The sequence below is a fragment of the Pteropus alecto genome, unplaced genomic scaffold (assembly GCF_000325575.1).
Source record: "Pteropus alecto unplaced genomic scaffold, ASM32557v1 scaffold11, whole genome shotgun sequence".
NCBI lineage: Eukaryota > Metazoa > Chordata > Mammalia > Chiroptera > Pteropodidae > Pteropus > Pteropus alecto.
This window is the reverse complement of record NW_006431956.1, coordinates 13498056-13516547: the sequence shown is the minus strand read 5'-3', so window position 1 is coordinate 13516547 and position 18492 is coordinate 13498056.

Genomic DNA, 18492 nt, shown 5'->3' with positions numbered 1-18492 from the left:
AAAAAAAAAAAAAAAAGAAAGAAAGAAAGAAATCACTTTAAAATTAATCTTGTTTATTGTATCTTAGAAAGGCATTTCTTGCAGGGCTAATATATTCTTAATTCTTTGTCTAATAGAACTCTACCCCATTTGCTGCCTTTTTGAATATTAACCCTTCGGACATTTTATATCTGACATTCCAAAGATAGTGATCCTCAGGCTTCTTTTTTTCTTTTCTTCTTCATTTAAGCAGAGAATGGAAGCTGCTAGGTTTCCTTGAACAGAACATTTCAATTTCATACATAATCGAGTGGCCTTGTGTACAAAAGTGACTCTTAATAAGTCCAATAAAAATTCTGAAGGAAGTTTCTTGGATTCCCTCAGAAAAGCAGAAATTAATTAGTAGATCCTAATTCTTTACAAGAATATGCTAAGGGCAGTTTTTTTCTGTCTCTTAATAATCCTGTGGTAGCAGAAGCATTTTGCCTTCTTCATACTCTGTAGAATGACAGCCTGCTTTGTGACGTCCAAAAATCAGAGGGAAATTGGGAGAAACAGACTGAAAAATTATAAAAATGCATAGCAATTACAATAGTAATAGCTCACATCTGTGTTGCACTTTGCAGTTTATGAAGTGCTTTCATAAACATCATCTTACATAATCTTAATAAAAGCTCTAATGACAAAGTTTAAACTCCTTTTCTGATTTACAAGGCTGCTATGGGTTGAATTGTTTTCTCTAAAATCCATATCCTGAAGGCCTAACCCCCAGTCCCTCAGAATGGGACCTCATTTGGAGATGGGGTCTTTACAGAGGGTATTAGTTCAAATGAGGTCACTAGGATGGACACTAATCTAGTATGACTGGCATCCTTACAAAAAGGGGAAATTTGGAGACAGACACAGACAGAAGGAGAACATTGTATGAAGGTGAACGCTGAGATCAGGGTGGTGCTTCTACAAGCCAGGAAACACCAGAGACTTCCATCAAACCACAGAAGTTAAGCAAGAGGTAGGAAACAGATTCTCCATCAGAGCCTTCAGAAGAAACCAATCTGCAAACACCTGGATCTTAAACTTCCAGCCTTCGGAGCTGTGAGACAATAAATTTCTGTTGCTGGAGCTTCTCTGTTTGTGGCACTTTGTTACAGCAGCCCTAGCAAATTAGTGCAAAGGCTCTTCGTGATCTGCCTTGCTCTTTTCTCTCTGGCATCATCTCTCATCCCTCTTTCCAATGGACTCTATGCTTTAGCCAAACTGGACATCCTTCCTAGCCAGGACTTTGTCTGCCTACACAGAATTTATTAGCTATTGTTACAACGCTAATTCATAGAAGTAGAATGTTTGCCCAGCAGGGATGACTACACTTTTCAGAGTTTTTGGGAAGCCATAAACTACCCTTTCTTTCTAGTTTCATGAGATAGACAACAAACTCTAGGGAGCCTATACTCACCCCACCATTAAGTTTCTGCTTGGCTCATAGCAGAAAATTGCTAAATTTGTGTGGTAGCCTATGTCTTTAGCTCCAACAATTTGGCTTACATCTTTTATTAAAACACCCTGAGGTAGCATGGAGCAGTCAGGGGGTCAGTTACTCCAGCTCATGGATGGAGGTGGTTTAAGACAGGAGGATGGCAGGTAGCTCCTACAAATGGTCCTTTGCCAGATGTTCTCTGACAGTCCTTCCATCCAGATGTAGGGTCTCTGTCCCCATCTTGAGTCAGGCTGAGTGTTGTGATCATCAGACCATTAGATTACAGAGTGCTAGTTTCCAGGCCAGGCCTTAAGAGACTGGCAACTTCCTCTTCCTGTCTCACATTTTCTTCCCACACCCTGATGGAATGTCTTTGACATCACACTCCAGAGACCACTATTCTAAAGGAAGAGGCAAAACTAAGAATACAATTCTTTTCATGGGTACCCAGTTTAACTTGTAGCTGAATTACAAGAGTCATAACTTCCCAGAATGCTACCAGTGGCAGTGACCTGAAGGTCTTCCCATATATTGCTGCCCTGAGTTTAAATCTCCTTCTGTTGTTGAAGAGAATGGGTGGGAGTAGAAAGTACAGATGCTATTCACCTGCTAAGATGAATGACAACCTCTCCCCTAACTTGGAATAACAGAACCATGAGTTCCGGAGTCAGGCATATATAAGTGTGGGATCAGACATATTTACTAATTGTGTATCCTAGAGAAAGTTGCTTAGTCTCTCACAAATTCAGTTTCCTTCTTTCTGAACTAGAGATATCTTCGGGTGGTTGTGAGGAGTAAGCAGATAATGAACATAAAGTGTCCAGTGGCGCCAGGAATATGAGTGTTTAATAAAGACCCCCCCTGTCATCATCCAGGGGGGCCAAGGTTCTTCCCTCTCAATCCCTCAGGCCTCATAATAACCTTATGTCTTCCCAGGCCCCACAAAGGGAAGGATGACATGTCTGGAATATTCTAGACATGATAACATGGCCAATATTTGTATTCAAATATACATTTTACGAAATACTTAAGCATTGTACTCCACTCCTCCAAGGAAGTATGCCTGAGTAAGGCTGTCATGGGCACAGCCGTTTTGAAATCCTGTGGGCATCTGGCTGAAGGCCGGAACTCTGGAGCCGCTCTGCCCTGCAGGGTATCGGGGGGACACATGCGAGACACACATGGCAGGCAGCCTCTGAGCAAGGCAAAGCGGGTGTTATTATCTCTATCGTACAAATAGAGAAACTGAGGATTAGAGAGGTGAAATGACCTAGACGAGGTCATATAGAGATTACGAGGCAGGCCTAACAGAACCCGGGTATTCTGGGTTTACAAGCTAACACACCACTGTTTGGGGGGAAGCTAAGCTAAAATCTTTGCACAAAATGTAACAAGATGGAAATAATTTTATATTCCAAATTTCCTTTGGAACATATCTAGGTAAGAAACAGGAGTAGAAGCTGAGGCTTCCAAGAGGACTAGTGAGGGGGAAGGGGAAGAATCTGCTTGTTCTGTAAGTGGTGGTGGGAGGGAGAGATCAGGAGTGAGTGAGGTTCAGCCAGGGAGACATAAGAGGGCGGTCACCTCCTGAGTGACCCCTCCTTATAGCCCACAAATCATCAATAAAAACAGGAAATGTTATCACTGGGGCTTTTCTTATAAAAATTGATTGGGAAGAGGCTGTGTTTGGTGACCTGGCTGGACCAGGTGAAACGGAAGCCACCTCACAGGCCCAGAACCCTGAGACCAAGGCTTCCCAGGCCTCCCACAAAGGACTTAAGGGGTGTCACAACCTGAGAAACTGAGTCAGGCCAAGTATAAGAAGCTCTCCAAAGGCTAGGAGGCCCCCGGACCTTGTTACAAGTGGTAAAATCAAGCGATATTCAAGAGACAATCAGATAAAAGAAGATGCCTTTATATATTCATCATCAAAAGAAACCTGTACGTTATACATTAACATCGGCATACGTTTTCCAGGGCATTTTCAGATCTTCCAGGATCCCTAGTTCCCAGGTTAAAGTATTAATTACGTGTTCATTTTTGTTTAATCACCTTTATATGTCAGGCTTATTCTACATCAGAAAAGTCATGTATTCCATGTTTATTTCAGAAAGTCTAAAAATTTGACAGAATGAAAACCGAAGCATGTCTTACATACGAAATGACTCACGGTTGTTAACAAAAATCAAATTCTCCCTAAAATAGATAACTGCAATTTTGTCAACTAACTGAAAACATGAACAACAGCTTTTTCTGCTTTTGCAAGCAAAAGCCTGAGGAAATATGTGTTGTTTAGTGAAAACTCGAGCTTCGCTTGGTCCCTCATAAACAGAAGGAGGTAGAAAGCAGAACCAGTTGAGGCAGCTTCCTTATTACACAACTTATCCACAAATCATGTTACTATATGAAAGATTTTTACTCCCCCAAAACATTCATTTCATATGTATTCGGATATTCCCCAAAGTATTGGAATACATTCTGATCATGATAACGGCCGTCAGTAAGAAACAAGCCCCTCAGAAGGACAGGACAATAGCTAAGGCCCCCCTTCAAAGAGCAAGCACCTAAGTAGATGGGCAGAAACGTATTTCTCTCTGCACTTTGGTCTATAAATGCGTGGTTTAAAAGCCAGTTAGGAAGCAATGTTTAAGAAGCTCTAAGAATTCTGTGATCTTTCATTGTTAAAGGATGTTTTTTAACATGCAGACCATTTGAAAACCCAATAATTTCTTCTTAATAAGCATTTGCTTACTTTTAAAAGCAATGATTTTATAATAACAGCCAAAATGCCTTTGATAAATGACTATTAAAATTAATTTCACCTTACTCGAACTGTGGGGAGAAAAGGTCAAAATGAAATCATCTCCTTTGCTTTTAAGTGCTTTTACTGACAGAAGCCTAAATTACCTCTGTCAGCTTTGAGCCCACAGCGCACACAGGCGTATGTGCCGTATTTGTCCATGGCCAGCCTGTGCTGTAGGTCAGAGGGAGGCAGCAGTAGCTCTAGCACTGAGGAGAGCAAGAACACAGGCCCAAACAGCAGGTGCTTCCACACTATACACTTTATACGCAAAACTGTGCATGGATAGGTACTATCAGCATGTTTCAGGCAGCAAGTTGCTGGCCAAGGCACTGCTTCCCTTGCCAAGAGCATGCTCAGTAGAAGTGCATTTAATAGTGCTAAACCTTCTCTGAATGGCTGAATGTTCTCCTGGAAGATATGTTCTCCTGTGCAAACGATCCAGGAAGAAAACAGTACCACGACTGGAAAATGGAAAGAAGGCATAAACAGAAATGTGGCTACTGGCTCACACAGACCTCCAACCCTCAGCCAGGGCGTCATTAGCACCGTAGGATAACCAAGGAGGCAAAGCACCAAACATTTTGGACGCAAGCGACTTAGGGCCAGCCCAGGAACTCCAGGTGTTGATGACAGTGCCTGACTAGGACACCCTGTGAGCTGCTTTTCCATGAATGGCACAGGGTTCCCTGGGCCAGCCATGCTCACTTGTGAAGTTCTCCTTGTGGCCACAGTGGGGAAACTGAATATTGATTGTTAAAAGTCTCACCCCGATGGTAGAATATGCAGAGTGATGGGAAGAAAATGCGCACAATTATTAGTAAATAGGAGAACTATGCACAAAACTCCCCTCGTTTTTTTCATGATATGATCTGGAGCTTAAACAACCTTGCATACTTAGTGTCATCCCTTTCTCCACATGGAAAGTGATGGTTTCTGGCCAATCACTCAACACATTGGCTTAAAAAAAATGTAAGGCACCAGGAAATACAGCTAAAGAATACCCACTGGCTCCATGTCAGCCTAACAGTGGTTCAGAGAAAAGGAAAGCAAACTATTTTTATGGAAATGCAATTCTTTAGAACAGAGCAGTTATAAGGCCAAGGAAACTTAGAATTTTTACCTACATCCATTCTCATTTTAAGACAAAAAGAGTACGAATAGAATGATATTGTAATAGTAATGACTTTCAAATAACATCCATTTGAAAAGGGCTAATATATGAAAGTTTACTATAATAGAACTAAATTAATCATATTGTTTAAAGTTCAGAACAGTGTATTCCTCACTTTGTAAACAGATTCTCTGTAATTCTCCTTAAATAACCAGCTTCTGTAAGCATCTAATGCATCACTTGGCTCTGAAAGTATAATTTACTTACAACCATTCTGGAATAGCTATGGCAGAAAGTGAAAAGGGTTGGCTTTTTCCTAACCCTGATGACAGGTTAAATGTTTCTTTTACCCTCTAGTGTTCTAGTTTGCCAAGATAAAACATATCATAAAACGATTTAATTCATTTCTATTTTTGTATATGTTTGAAATTTTTCAGAATACAAAGTTTTTAAAAGCAGCATTCAAAGATTCAACTGTTATTATGACCAGCTTAAGGATGTCTTCATCAGTAAACCAAATTAACAAGACTCTCGAAAGAAAGCTATGCAGCAAGAGATATACAGATCTCACAAATAGTCCCTTTTCCTTCATGTTACCTAGTAGTACAATGAGAAAAGGTCATTTTATTCTTCAAAAATGAGCTATTTTCACCAAAAGAAAGTTTCTGCATGACATTCACTACAAATATCATCAATATGATCATTTATTGACAACTCAGTGTTAAAGAAATATATGCTTCAATGCCTAGAACTGAAGTTGGCCTTTTCTCAGCAATGAATTAAGGGTCAGTGGAGTCATAAATATTTAAAAGAGTAAATGAAATCTAGAATGCTATATTTTGATAGCATTTGCTAGGTTGTTATGATGGGCTAGGTACCTTGCTAAGGGCTCTCTCCACTTTATCTCATTGAATCTTCACCAAGATCCTGTGATGTAGACACTATTTTTTTAACCAGAAGAGAAAAACAGAGTTTCGTTTTTATTTCCTTAACTGACAGTTAATTAAAAAGCAAATTCTGCCTTCAATATTGTGTTACAGTGATTTAAATAGTAATTTTATTGGTAATTGAAAGTTCATGTGGTTCTCTCAATTTGAAAAAGGAAATCCAAGATTTTAAAAAATATGTACTCTTTGTGTTTATATATGACAACGTGCAAGTGCTCATATGACAGTTTGGCAAAGATGCTACAGATTTTTTTAAGCTCTATTAAAAAATTATTGTCACCCCAATTGTATAGGCGAGTCTTAGAATTGTACGGAAAACTGAGTCCTAGAAAGTTTAAGTAAACTTACCCGATGTCTTTCAGATGCTGAGAAGCTATACTGGGTTAGGATTGCAAAAACGTTTGAATCCGGAGCCTACATTTTAAGGAGGTTCTGAACTATATGACTACAGAAAGAGAGAAGCTTAGAAATGGCAGTTTTCTGTTGCAGGTGATTAGTGTACTGTATAATCCCAGATTACTCACACAGAGATCTGCTTTCAGAAATCAAGATACAAAAGTTAAATTGCCAAAGATTAAAAACAATGCTGGTAAGAATCTAAGCCTCTATATCTTGGTGATTTAACTAAGTCCAGTGTAACAAAATAATAATAATAATAATAAACTTTAATAAAGTAGAAGTCATTCCTCTTTTCTCTTATAAACTTATTTGGCAATCAGAGGAAAAGAAATAGAAAAAAAAAGTTTTTTCATTTGGTCTCAGTAAGAGTTTTATTACGAATTAGAGAGATATAAACAGAGCTTTGCATTATCCTGGTAATTCAAAGTTCATTTACCTCCTCACACTGTGAAGAAATTGATCAAAAATAGGCCCCTGTGACCTGCAGCCCATCTCCGTCAGGTCACTTAGTTCGATGGCCATCTGAAGCCTCAAGTAAAAAGACCTTAAGAACTGTAATAACAAGTCACTCAGCTTTATCTAAAATGTGCCTCTGATTGTTCAGTTATGAAAGAGTATAATTTGGTTGTTTTGTCCTTGGTGCTTTCTCCCTGTCCCTGTCCTGACCCAACCCGACAGAGCTGGCTCACAAGTGCTGCATGTGGTAATTAGCCATGTAAATGAGTACTGCGAGGAAACCACTGTCCTCAAAATGTGCACACATAATCGCACTCAACTATTCCTATTAAAATCCCATCAGAAAGTAAATCGTGTGTCACCTGACCTTTCATTAATTGACCGAAAGCTCCACGTGGGAGAGGACGGAAGTGGAAGCAAAGGTTGATGCCACAGCAGGCGCTTTACAAAAGAACTATCGGATCCCTGTGAAGCCTTGGTAGGAAAAGTTAGGACTAAACTTTAAACGGGTGTTAGGGGACTCACACCGTGTGGGACGTAAAAGCCTGAGCTGCAGAGTTATGTCCCTGTAGCCCAGAGGCTGAGAGACCTTGGTCAAGGCCTTTCCTCAACTGGAACAGACTGGACTCCTGGGTGAAACGAGGCCTGTGAATTCCATGAGGAATTCCAGCACAGACTGTCCATTTTTGCTATTCTTGGGCTGTCTACAAATGGCGAGAAAGGGGATTTAATTTTTCTCAAAGTAACCGATTATGTTTGAAAGAAGATTTACCAATGACAAGATGCTAAACACGAGACCAACAGCCTTTTCACAAACTTCTGTCCTGAAGGATAGTCTCCGAAACGATTACGATGGATTAACATTTTTAAAATTATTTGTTTCATCAGTCACTTTTGAAAAGCAATATCAATCAAGGAAAACTATTTCTGTTTCAGAAATACAATATATATATGGCACATTGAATTTGGAACTTGGTCAGCATGATGGATTTGGGTTTGACGCGATCTGGTTTTCTTGCAACTCCTTGCAATATCTGTTGCAATACTAGTTTATCTCATCTCCGAGCCTCTGACTATGCCATTTCTTTTATCCCAAACATTACCTCCAACCCTTCCCTTTGATTTACTCCACCTCAATGGTGTGTCTTCTAGGATCCTTCCTTGACCCTCGAGACTGGGATAGGTGACTTCTTGCAAGCTCCTGAAGACACCTGTGTTTCCCACATCTGTACCTGCATGGCCCAGAATTGTGAGGCCCTGCTTGCTTCTCCTGACCTTCCTATGCACTGTCAGGGGAGTTTCTGTACTGTATCCCAGTACCCAGCCTCATACCAGACATAGCAGCAGGTAACCAGCAGTTATCGAAAGCTGAATAACATAAATCTCTTAGAATCTCCTATCTTCTCACTCTATTGTCAGACAAGAGGATTTGTAAACTCTGTATTTAAATTACCCCAGAGAATCAATGTGAATAGGAAACATTTGGAAATATAAAATAATTCATAGAGATCAGGAAATAGCTTTTTTTCATAATTAAAAAATATGTTGAACTTCCCCTTTTACTATTTTTATAGGATTGCTTGTAATACAAAAATGATTCAGAGATCCATTTTAATTTCTAAAATGTTACTAGAAAGAAAAAATATCATGCTATTAAACTATAACATTTTTTAAATGTCTCTAAAGCAGAAAACATGTTTTTTTCTTCTCTCATTGTCATACTCAGCCTCCTCTATCCAGGACCTGTGAGCAGCACACAAAGACAGCTGTCATGACCATTAAAGGCTAAGTGTTGATGACTGGAAAATATTCTTCCTCATAGACATTTAGACTTGTGAGCAGCATAAGCAGAAAGTGCAATTCCATGTGATCAGGTGCAGTAGAGTTTCAGTCACTATGCCTGCTGATCTGAGCCCCTCATTCGGCCTTTCGTTTACTCTGGTTAAGGAATTTTCAATCCTCCGCTAGAAAACAAGGCTGTAAAAACTCTGCCACTTCTCCTGCTTGCAAGCTCCCTTCCTAGTCCCTATGTTTGTTGCATGTAACAAGGATGGCATTACAGTACTTATTTAGCAATATTGTGACTAATATTCTTTTGATTATTTCTGAATATATTTTTAAGCTTTTGGAGAGGTAGAAATGGTATTTGATGGTTATCATAACAGTAGAAAAATCCAAGATGAGAGAATAATGCATGTCTAAATAGTAGAACTTGTAGTGATAGAGGCGTGACCATCCTGTGCTGCGAGTCATCAAAACTGAGTTGCTAATCCTGGTTCCCATTTACTCTTCTCCACTCCTCACCCTACCTGGAATGTTCTCCTCCCCATCTTCCTATCACTTCAAACTCTTGCTCCTTATCCACTTTATCCAAATCCATTTGACCTCAAGGTCAAGGTCAGGCATTGTTTCTCCCTTCCCAGAGACTTTCAGCTAGAAGGAATTTATTTCTCTCTGAAGTCCTATAAGAACTTTATCAGTACCTCTGTTTGCCCCAATATTTATTCATTCAGTCAATGTTTACAGAAGGTTTATTACCCCTGACAGTTCTCACTACTTGCTTTGTAGTTTTATGAGGACACATATTTTAATCTCCTTTACTAGAGAGAAAGTTCCTTGGGGGCAAGTTTCGTGTCTGATTAATTTTGTATCCTGCAAGGCAGTCTTTGGTATGGACACTGTTAGTTGCCTACCCAGCATCAGTTTCCTCCTATTTCTTCTTTTCCAATGGAATTCCAGAGCTATTCAGGTTTTTTTTTTTGGTATTTCCTTCCTTCCTTCCTTCCTTCCTTCCTTCCTTCCTTCCTTCCTTCCTTCCTTCCTTCCTTCCTTCCCTCCTTCCCTCTCTCCCTCCCACCTCAATCTCCTCCCTCTTTCATTCCTTTCTTCCTTCAAGTTATTCAACAAACACTTACCAAGCTAGGTATTTTCCTGGGTGCTAAGGATAGAAAACAGAATTCAGAGAAATGGTCTTATTCTTGGCAGATCGTTGGTTGAGATTTTTAATGGCTCCTCCAAGATCCCCAAACCTAACTAAGCTCAACTTCTTCATAAGGAAACTGAAGGCTTAAGGTTAAATAGCATGTCCAAGTTCAGAAAGCTAGTGGCAGAGAGGAGCTGAAAGCCAGATACACAGACATATGTATATGTGTGTGTCTATATCTGTATGCACATGTATATGTGTATGTACTTAATTTAAATTCAGAGCTGAAAAAGAAAAATAGATTCGAATTTTAACACAGTCCAGTCCCCGCCCTCCAAGAGCCCACAGTCTAGTGGGAAAGGCAAATGTTTTTAATTATGAGACTCTTTGGCACATGTATGCCCAGAGCACAGAAGAGAGGTCCTCCTAATTCTTGCAGGGACAGGCTCTGGAACAGCTTCTCGGGGCAGGTCACTCTGGAGGTAAGTCCTAATGGTTGAGTTAGATACATAGGGGAATAAGGACTATTTTAGGTAAAGAGTCCAGGGCTCTTTGTCACCTTTGGGCTCCTTGGGGGCAGCCTGAGTGTGGATGGATATGCCAAAGCATGCCAGAAGTGTTCAGATCACAAAGGACCTTTCATATCAGACTAAGTAGTTGTTACTTTATACTACAGATGAGAAGAAGCCTTCATGGATTTTAAGCAGGGGGATAATCAAATTTTCATTTTAGAAAGATCACTCTGATAGCAGGTGGAAGAACAGACTGAAAAAGGGCCAGCCCAGAGACAGCGAGATTCGTTAGAAAGTGTCTTCTTGTTTTTTAAAACTTCAAGCAAGGAATAATGGAGGCAGTGGGATATACCAAAAGGAACAGGTTTGGAAGTTAAAGGGGGGTTTTAAAACTTGGTCACGTAAGAAGGTTCATGACTTATTTTTCCTATTATATATATTTTCCTTTTTTTATTATTTTTTTGAAATAATAATTTACTATTCACATGAGTGTGCATTAAGTGATTACCTCAAGTGAAGTGAAAAGCTATGAAAATCCTAGAAAGCATAAACATATAAAAGGTATTACAACATTAATATTCAATACACAGTAGAGCTTTTAAAGGAGAGAATGAACATAAAATAACAATGTTGACAATTATTCAATACCAAGGGCTCATCTGAGAACTTGCGGTCAATTTAACTTCTGGTTAAGTATCTATTGGTCACCTGGCCTTGACTAAAAACATTCACACTGTGTGAGCATTATGTAGTAATGTCCTGAACAAACACGGGAGGCTATTTATACTGACTAGCTTAATGGGGTTCTTATCCTGGAGAAGTGCTGGAGCTGACATCCCAACTAATTCCAGACGGACAAGAGAAGGAGGAGAAAGAAAAGGTGAAACTTACATTTTTGAAAAAGGGGGAGAAATATATATATATATTAGTCTTAAGCATTTAAACACCAGGCAATTATAATTTGATGGCTTACTTCTGCAGGCTCTGGAAGTCCTGGGCAGTGTTTACTAATTCTAGAGATCTTTGATTCAGCTCTCATAGTACATTAGATCAGACCAAAGGGAAAGACAAGACTAATAAAAAGTATCATCTTTCTGGTCCCAAAACAGAAAGCAGACATATGCCAGGAAAGTTATGGTATGAAACACTGAATAAAAGTATTTCTTCTATAAGCAGATATGAATATTAACTGCAGCATTGTTTATGATGGTAAAAAGCTGGAGTCCAAGTTTATATCAACTGCAGGATGGATAAATAAATTATTGGATAATCATACAATGAAATACCATGCAACACATAAATGCGAATGAATCTGAGGCTTGTGTATCACAAGAGACTAAATATACAAACAGACAATGGTTGGAACATACATAATGACAGAACTCTGACCCACAACCTGCAGCCACCCCTTATGTCCAGGAAACAGGCCCGAAGCAAGTCAGACCTCTATCTTTTGTGACAATCCAAAAGGCTACACAGTAACTTTTGTAACAACTGACCCCAAAGAGCCAAAACTTGATTAAAAACATCCCTAATTTTGTCCCACTTCCAACACAGGACCATCCGGAGAAAGCCATATATTCATCCCTAAATACAGAGGATGCCCCCTTCCAGTTAGCCCACCTACAGCCTCCCCTTGCCAACAATAGCCAATCAGGGCACAGCTGAAGCCGCCCCTCTTTCTCCACCATAAACCTCTAATATCACTTGACAACACCAATATAGTATCTGAAGCTAATCTAGCAAAATACCAAGTTTTGACAAAACTGCATTATAGGTTCATAGCTGTTACTTTTTAAAGTTCTATGTACTTAAAACTTTAATGACACCAAAAAGAAGGGGCAATGGTAATGTGTCCAATTATGAAATAAAAATGTTTCTTATGCAGCAAATCATGCTCCCACCTGACACAAATACAACCTCAGCTAAGATTCATAGTCAGTGACTTTTTAAATAGATAGACAGAAAGCAAGTATTTTCTGTAATTCAACTTCCTTTCCAACCCACAAGAATGGCAGAACATTGACAGTTTTCTCTTTTTTTTCTTTTTCTTGGCTTTGTTATTTTCTTTTAGTGACTGTATAAGTGTGCACATATGAGCCTTCATATGACCTCTTGTGACCTCGTCACCCTGTTCCTCAATTACATATGTCTTTCAGGCATCTTTTTTGCTTTTTAAAAATGGCATATTCCTTTTTCCAAGTATAAGAATAGTATGTTCATCAGAGAAATTTTAGAAAATACAGGATATGTACAAAGAAAGAAAAAGCACCCATAGTCATACCATTCAGTACAGAAACTAATAAACATAACATTTTTCTAGTAATTTTGTCTATACATTTTAAAATAATAGATAAGTCTTTAGATTTTATTAATATTAATATTTTATTGAGATACTATCATAAAGTAATATCTAGACCACATAGGCCCCTTATGGTATATACAATTGTCACCTAGAAGAAGAGGTTGACATAGGAGACTATTATAAATAAATGTATGAAATAAATATGTAAATAAAGCAATAATGAATTAAGCACAGAAGTATCATCATCTACATTTTCATAGAAGAAAAAGTCTTCGGTGCATACACATTTTCTTATACATATACACTCAATAATTCCCCAAAGCTCATATATTGGGCACTGACTAAATTCCTTAAGGAATCAAGTTATAAATTACAGTGTTCCCAATGTCCTTTAGGGAAGAAAATGAAGGCAGAAGACTCACCATCAAGCTTAGTATCAGGGACTCCTATATCAAGAAGACATGATTTGGATTCAGGCTCAGAGGAAACCAGGTTATCATCTTTAACGTTCTCTCTTAAGAATCTGGGCACTGATCCAATATCATTCCTCTACTTAATATTTGATCTTTTTCTGAACATGACCTGCCCTATAATTTTAAAAGAAATCGTTAGAGTTCTTTATCTGACTCAGTGAAAGTCATTTTGATTCAATGTTACTTTCATAACATTATCTGATATGTCCGAGGGATAATTATGTTTTATAGGTATAGAAGTTATAGAAGTTAACAAGTTTATAGCATAAAATGGTTTAAATTAAGACTATATAAAATACAGGGAGAAACCACTGACTAGTAAAAAATACTCTGTGGTGCAAATGTCTTGCAGTACACACCAGTTACATCAAAAGAAGAAAATGCAGATTTATCTCATTTTAATGCAATACTTCTAGGCTGTTCATTTAATCATCCCAAAGCTCCAAATGATATGAAATACTAGCAGGACCTAAAATGTTGACTCTATCATAAACTAAGCTTAAAATCTTAAACTTACTCAAGCGTTTAGTCTGTTTAGTCGAAGTGATAGAATTTATGTTGGTCATTCATTTTGTATGAAATGTTGATAACTCTCACACGGTACAACACATGTATGGCTTAGCGGGTGAGGAAGGTCAAAGGTCTAGGTGCAGCTCTGACCTCTCTTCCCACTGCCTGCTACACACCTGCTCCTGCCTGTCTTAGAGACACCTCCAGCTTAGGGTACTTGAAACCGAACTTGCTATCTTTCCCCAAAAGCCTTCTCTGCCTTCCAATCTCCATCTATGGCATCACCACCCTTTCAGTTTCCCTGACAACAACAAAATAAGTCCTTGGTTCCTCCTCTGAGTGTTGTTTTTCTAACTCTCCATCTCCCATTCCGTCATTCCGCCCGTTAACTTATGAATCAGCAAAGCTTATTGATTCTACCTCATGAATGTCCCTCAAAGCCAGACCCCCATCATCATCCCGCCTTCACGCCCATGGCCTCGCCCACGGCCTTCACTCAGTTCCCTATCGGTGAGCTAACCAGCGGCTACAGCTCCTTGCCAACTCACTGCCTGGAGGTCCTCCCCTCTTCACTCCTCACTCTGCCCCCGGAGTCATCTTATATAAAAATTGATCTCATCATGGGAATCTTCTTAACAATGTCTGTTAGCTCCCCACTGCCACTCGTCATCATTTGACTCCAATCCATTTTGTCAGCTTCGTGTTCTGCATAAAGTCTGCCCTTTACATTTGTAGGGCCCAGGCAAGAGCAGAAATGGAGGCCCATGTACCATATGTTTGAAGATAAAAACTTATCAATTAAGCGTATAAATGATTAAATAGGCTTAAGCCATCTATCTTAAATATAACTGCTTAAAGAACTTGGAGACCTGGGGTGAATCTAGAATTCTTGGACTTATCTGAGTCTCACATGGGACCCAGCGGCATAGGAAAGCTCTGGTCCCCAACGTGCACCCTCTCCCCTTTTCTTCCACTCCTGGTTTCCCTCCACATACAATCTCGTGAGCAGGCTGAGAGACAGCTCAGCTGCCATCAGAGCTCAATCACATATCCCTGCAAACAGCCACCTCTGGCCCCACCTCAGGCCTTGAGATGCTTAAGTTCCTCATGCGTCCCCACCTGCAAGAGAACTGCCAGCAGAGGAGGTCTGCACAGACCATGGAAGTGAGCCTGGGGGCCATCCAAGCAGGCCACTCTGGGGTCCCTGGCAGCTAGAGCATAGGCAGCATGGGCTCCAGGTTGGCAGGCTACCTCCGCCCCATGAACCTGTGGCCAGACTGACACCCTCCAAAGAATAGGAGCTGGAATAAGGGTGCTTGTTGCTCAAGTCTAAGGGCAGTACAACTGACCCTTGAACGTGAGTTTGAACTATGCAGGTCCACTTATACGCTGATTTTTTTCAATAAATACCTTAAATGTACTTTCCATTCCTTATGATTTTCTTACTAATATTTTCTTTTCTCTAGCTTATGTTATCGTAGATATACAGTATATAACACATGTAACATACAAAAATAACGTGCTATTCAACTTTATGTTATCAGTAAGCCTTCCAGTCAACAGACGATTAGTAGTTAAGATTTGAGAGAGTCAAAAGTTATACATGGATTTTCTACTTGCGGGGGGCTTGGTGCCCCTAACCCCCACATTGTTCAAGGGTCGACTGTACTGTTCTCCAGCACACCACACACACCAGCAACACAGAATGTCTCTTGATTTCTGGAATATATCTGGTCCTTTTGCCTCCTCTTGTCTAGACAAGCTGTATGTAAAGTCTTTTCTCAGGGAAGTTAGACACATCTTTGTAGTTCCTTTTTTATATTTCTAATGCTCGTCTTCCCTAGTGGACTCTGAGACCTTGACTGTTCCCTCCTCTTCTTTAAATCTCCCCAGTCTTCAGAAATGCTCAGTACATAATACCCTTGATAACCGTGTGATGAATGAACGAGGAAATTAATTAATGAATCAATCAATCCTATCCTTGTCTCCAGCCCATCCCTCAACTTCCATTCTCATTATTGGATTTCTAAATCCATCAGGGGTTCCAGATGGAAAAAAATAAAATAAAACTCAACTCCATTGATAGGGGTGAAACAGTCTTTTACTCAAGGACACAGAGGCAAGGGAAACTAGAAACATTAAAAGAGGAATATAGATCCTGAAGAATTATATTGTCACAACGTATAATTCTTCATTATGTCATAGGATTATTTCTAGAATGAGGCAGAGTGAAAAGATTGCTTTCATTCTCTATTAAATTTTTTCTACAATATCCCTAATAGTTTGTAGAGTGTTCATTCTAAATTAACAGCATGGCATGACATGTCATAAGACGGTGGTGTGTGGCCTACCACCCAGAGGATTATGTTTCTGCATTTAGAAAATGCGAGTGGTAACAGAACCTTCCTACTTACCTCTAAAGGTTAGTATAAGGATTAAGAGGGTCTATACCACCCAAGTGCTTAGAACATTGCCCAGTGCTCATATATGTTAGCTAATCTTCTTTTCCCGAAGATTTTTCCTTCTTTCTTCTTAAGAGAGTCAATCTTAAAACTTCTCATCTCAGGAAAAAAATGTTTGTGACTACATGAGGTGAGGTGAGGTGTGTTAACTATTGTAGTGATCATTTCATAATATATATGTATAACAAATCATTATGTTGTATACCTAAAACTAACACAATGTTGTACGTCAATTATATCGCAAATAAAAAAAAAAGAAAAAGAAAAAATAATACTATGGACATGAAGATGATAGCATGCCAGTCATTAAGAGCATCATCAGAGATTCTGATGCATGTAAAGAATTTTATGATTCTCATTATACCTACTAAGGATAGTGAGTATTTCTATTATCGACCTCCAACCGTCAGTGTAATAAATACTTTACAATTCGCTTTGCCAGCCAGCTTTGATGTTATACGATTTAGATTATTTTTAAATTTGGGATCTTCTATTTTTTTCAAATTTTACACATAAAATGAGATTCTTCTAATATTTACTAACATTTAAATCACACTTTTTAAATTCACATAGTTTAAAATCCACAAAATTTGACAGGGTTCTGTATTTTTAGATGCTTTCTTAAATTTTCAACATCTTGGCTACACTGCCAAGCTCTATATCGTAGAAGTAAAAAAGACAATTTGCAAAGGCACGCAGAGGGTGTAAAGGAAGAAAGGAAACAATTAGAAGAGACAGGCTAGCCGTGGACCACAGCTATGTCCTCTTCCCCTGGGGCACACAGCTGGACTCCAGTCTCAGTTTCCTAACAAGTGACCGAACTCTGGCCAAGGAAACGTGAGTCACAAGTGATGTGTGCCACTTCTAAGCTTGGCCCTGAAACACATGCAATCCTCCGTGCCCTCTCTCCTTTCACGGTAATGTGGAATCCTTGTATTAAAAATGCCAAAGCCGAGAGATGAAAGAAAGCTGGATCTCTTAATCATTGTTTGGAAAGGTGCCACCCACTAATTAGGAACACACATGATATGACTGAGAAATAAACTTCTATTGTGTTCGGTCCTTGAGATTTCAAATTTATCTGTTGTACGGAGGCCAGGGTTACCATACATAATATAAACATCATAAAAATATCATCAAGAAGCATCGCTACCCTTGATACAGAAATTAGTGGCTTGGATTGGAGCAATAAGTTTTAGGGAATTTAGCAGCAAAAACGTTTACTTTTCCTTTTCTTACTCAAACTAATATTAAAAGTTTGCCTGCATTTCCTAAATCAAAACCTCTGGCACAAGGAAGTAATTCAAAAGCATGCTATTTAAGGAGGAGAAACAATTAGGTTCTATTATTCACTGCAGAAACTCTACAAATTAGGTAATTTATATTTATAGTATTATATTAGGAGAGAGCTTTAATCAACCTGAACTACAGAGGAGGCAAAGCTATGTCTTTGAAAAACATCCCTGAAATAGATCTAACAATGGCATAAGAGATATCATAACCATACCTGATAGCATCATTACAATAATATCTCAGCACTTACGATGTACACTTCTTTAGAACTTCTAAGCACTTGTGGACTCTATCAAGGTGATGAAAGGAGAGAAGGGTTGATCACAGAAAGAGTACTGGGTTGATAATATGCTAATTTCTGTTGTCACATTAAGGAGTGTCTCAGACCTGACCAGAAGTATCTTGAATGTGCAGCGCTAATATCGCCAGTCATAAAAAGGTGACTTGTATCCCATAACCAATATAATCCTTAATTCCATCAGGCTTCCCACTCCACTGAGTTCCATGGCATTGGAGAAACAGATGGGTTCTTGGGAACCACCAGAGATATACAGTGGATGATCTGTGCACATAAGCTACTCTTGTGTCCCATTTACTTTGGGGAAACTGGCAAGACCTGTGCATCATGGAGATGCTGGAGCACCCAGACCGACTTAGTGGTGAACAAGAAGAAAACCACTATCGCCCCTATAAAAGGACAATTGGAAACTACCTTTTTAGATTGATGCTACAATGTAATAACTTTCTTCATAGGGTCTTCTCCATCCCTGGGAGTCAATGTAGCAATGTTTTAATATCTTTTCCAAGTGGTATATCACCAATTCCTGTCTTTTTCCCTTCCATTG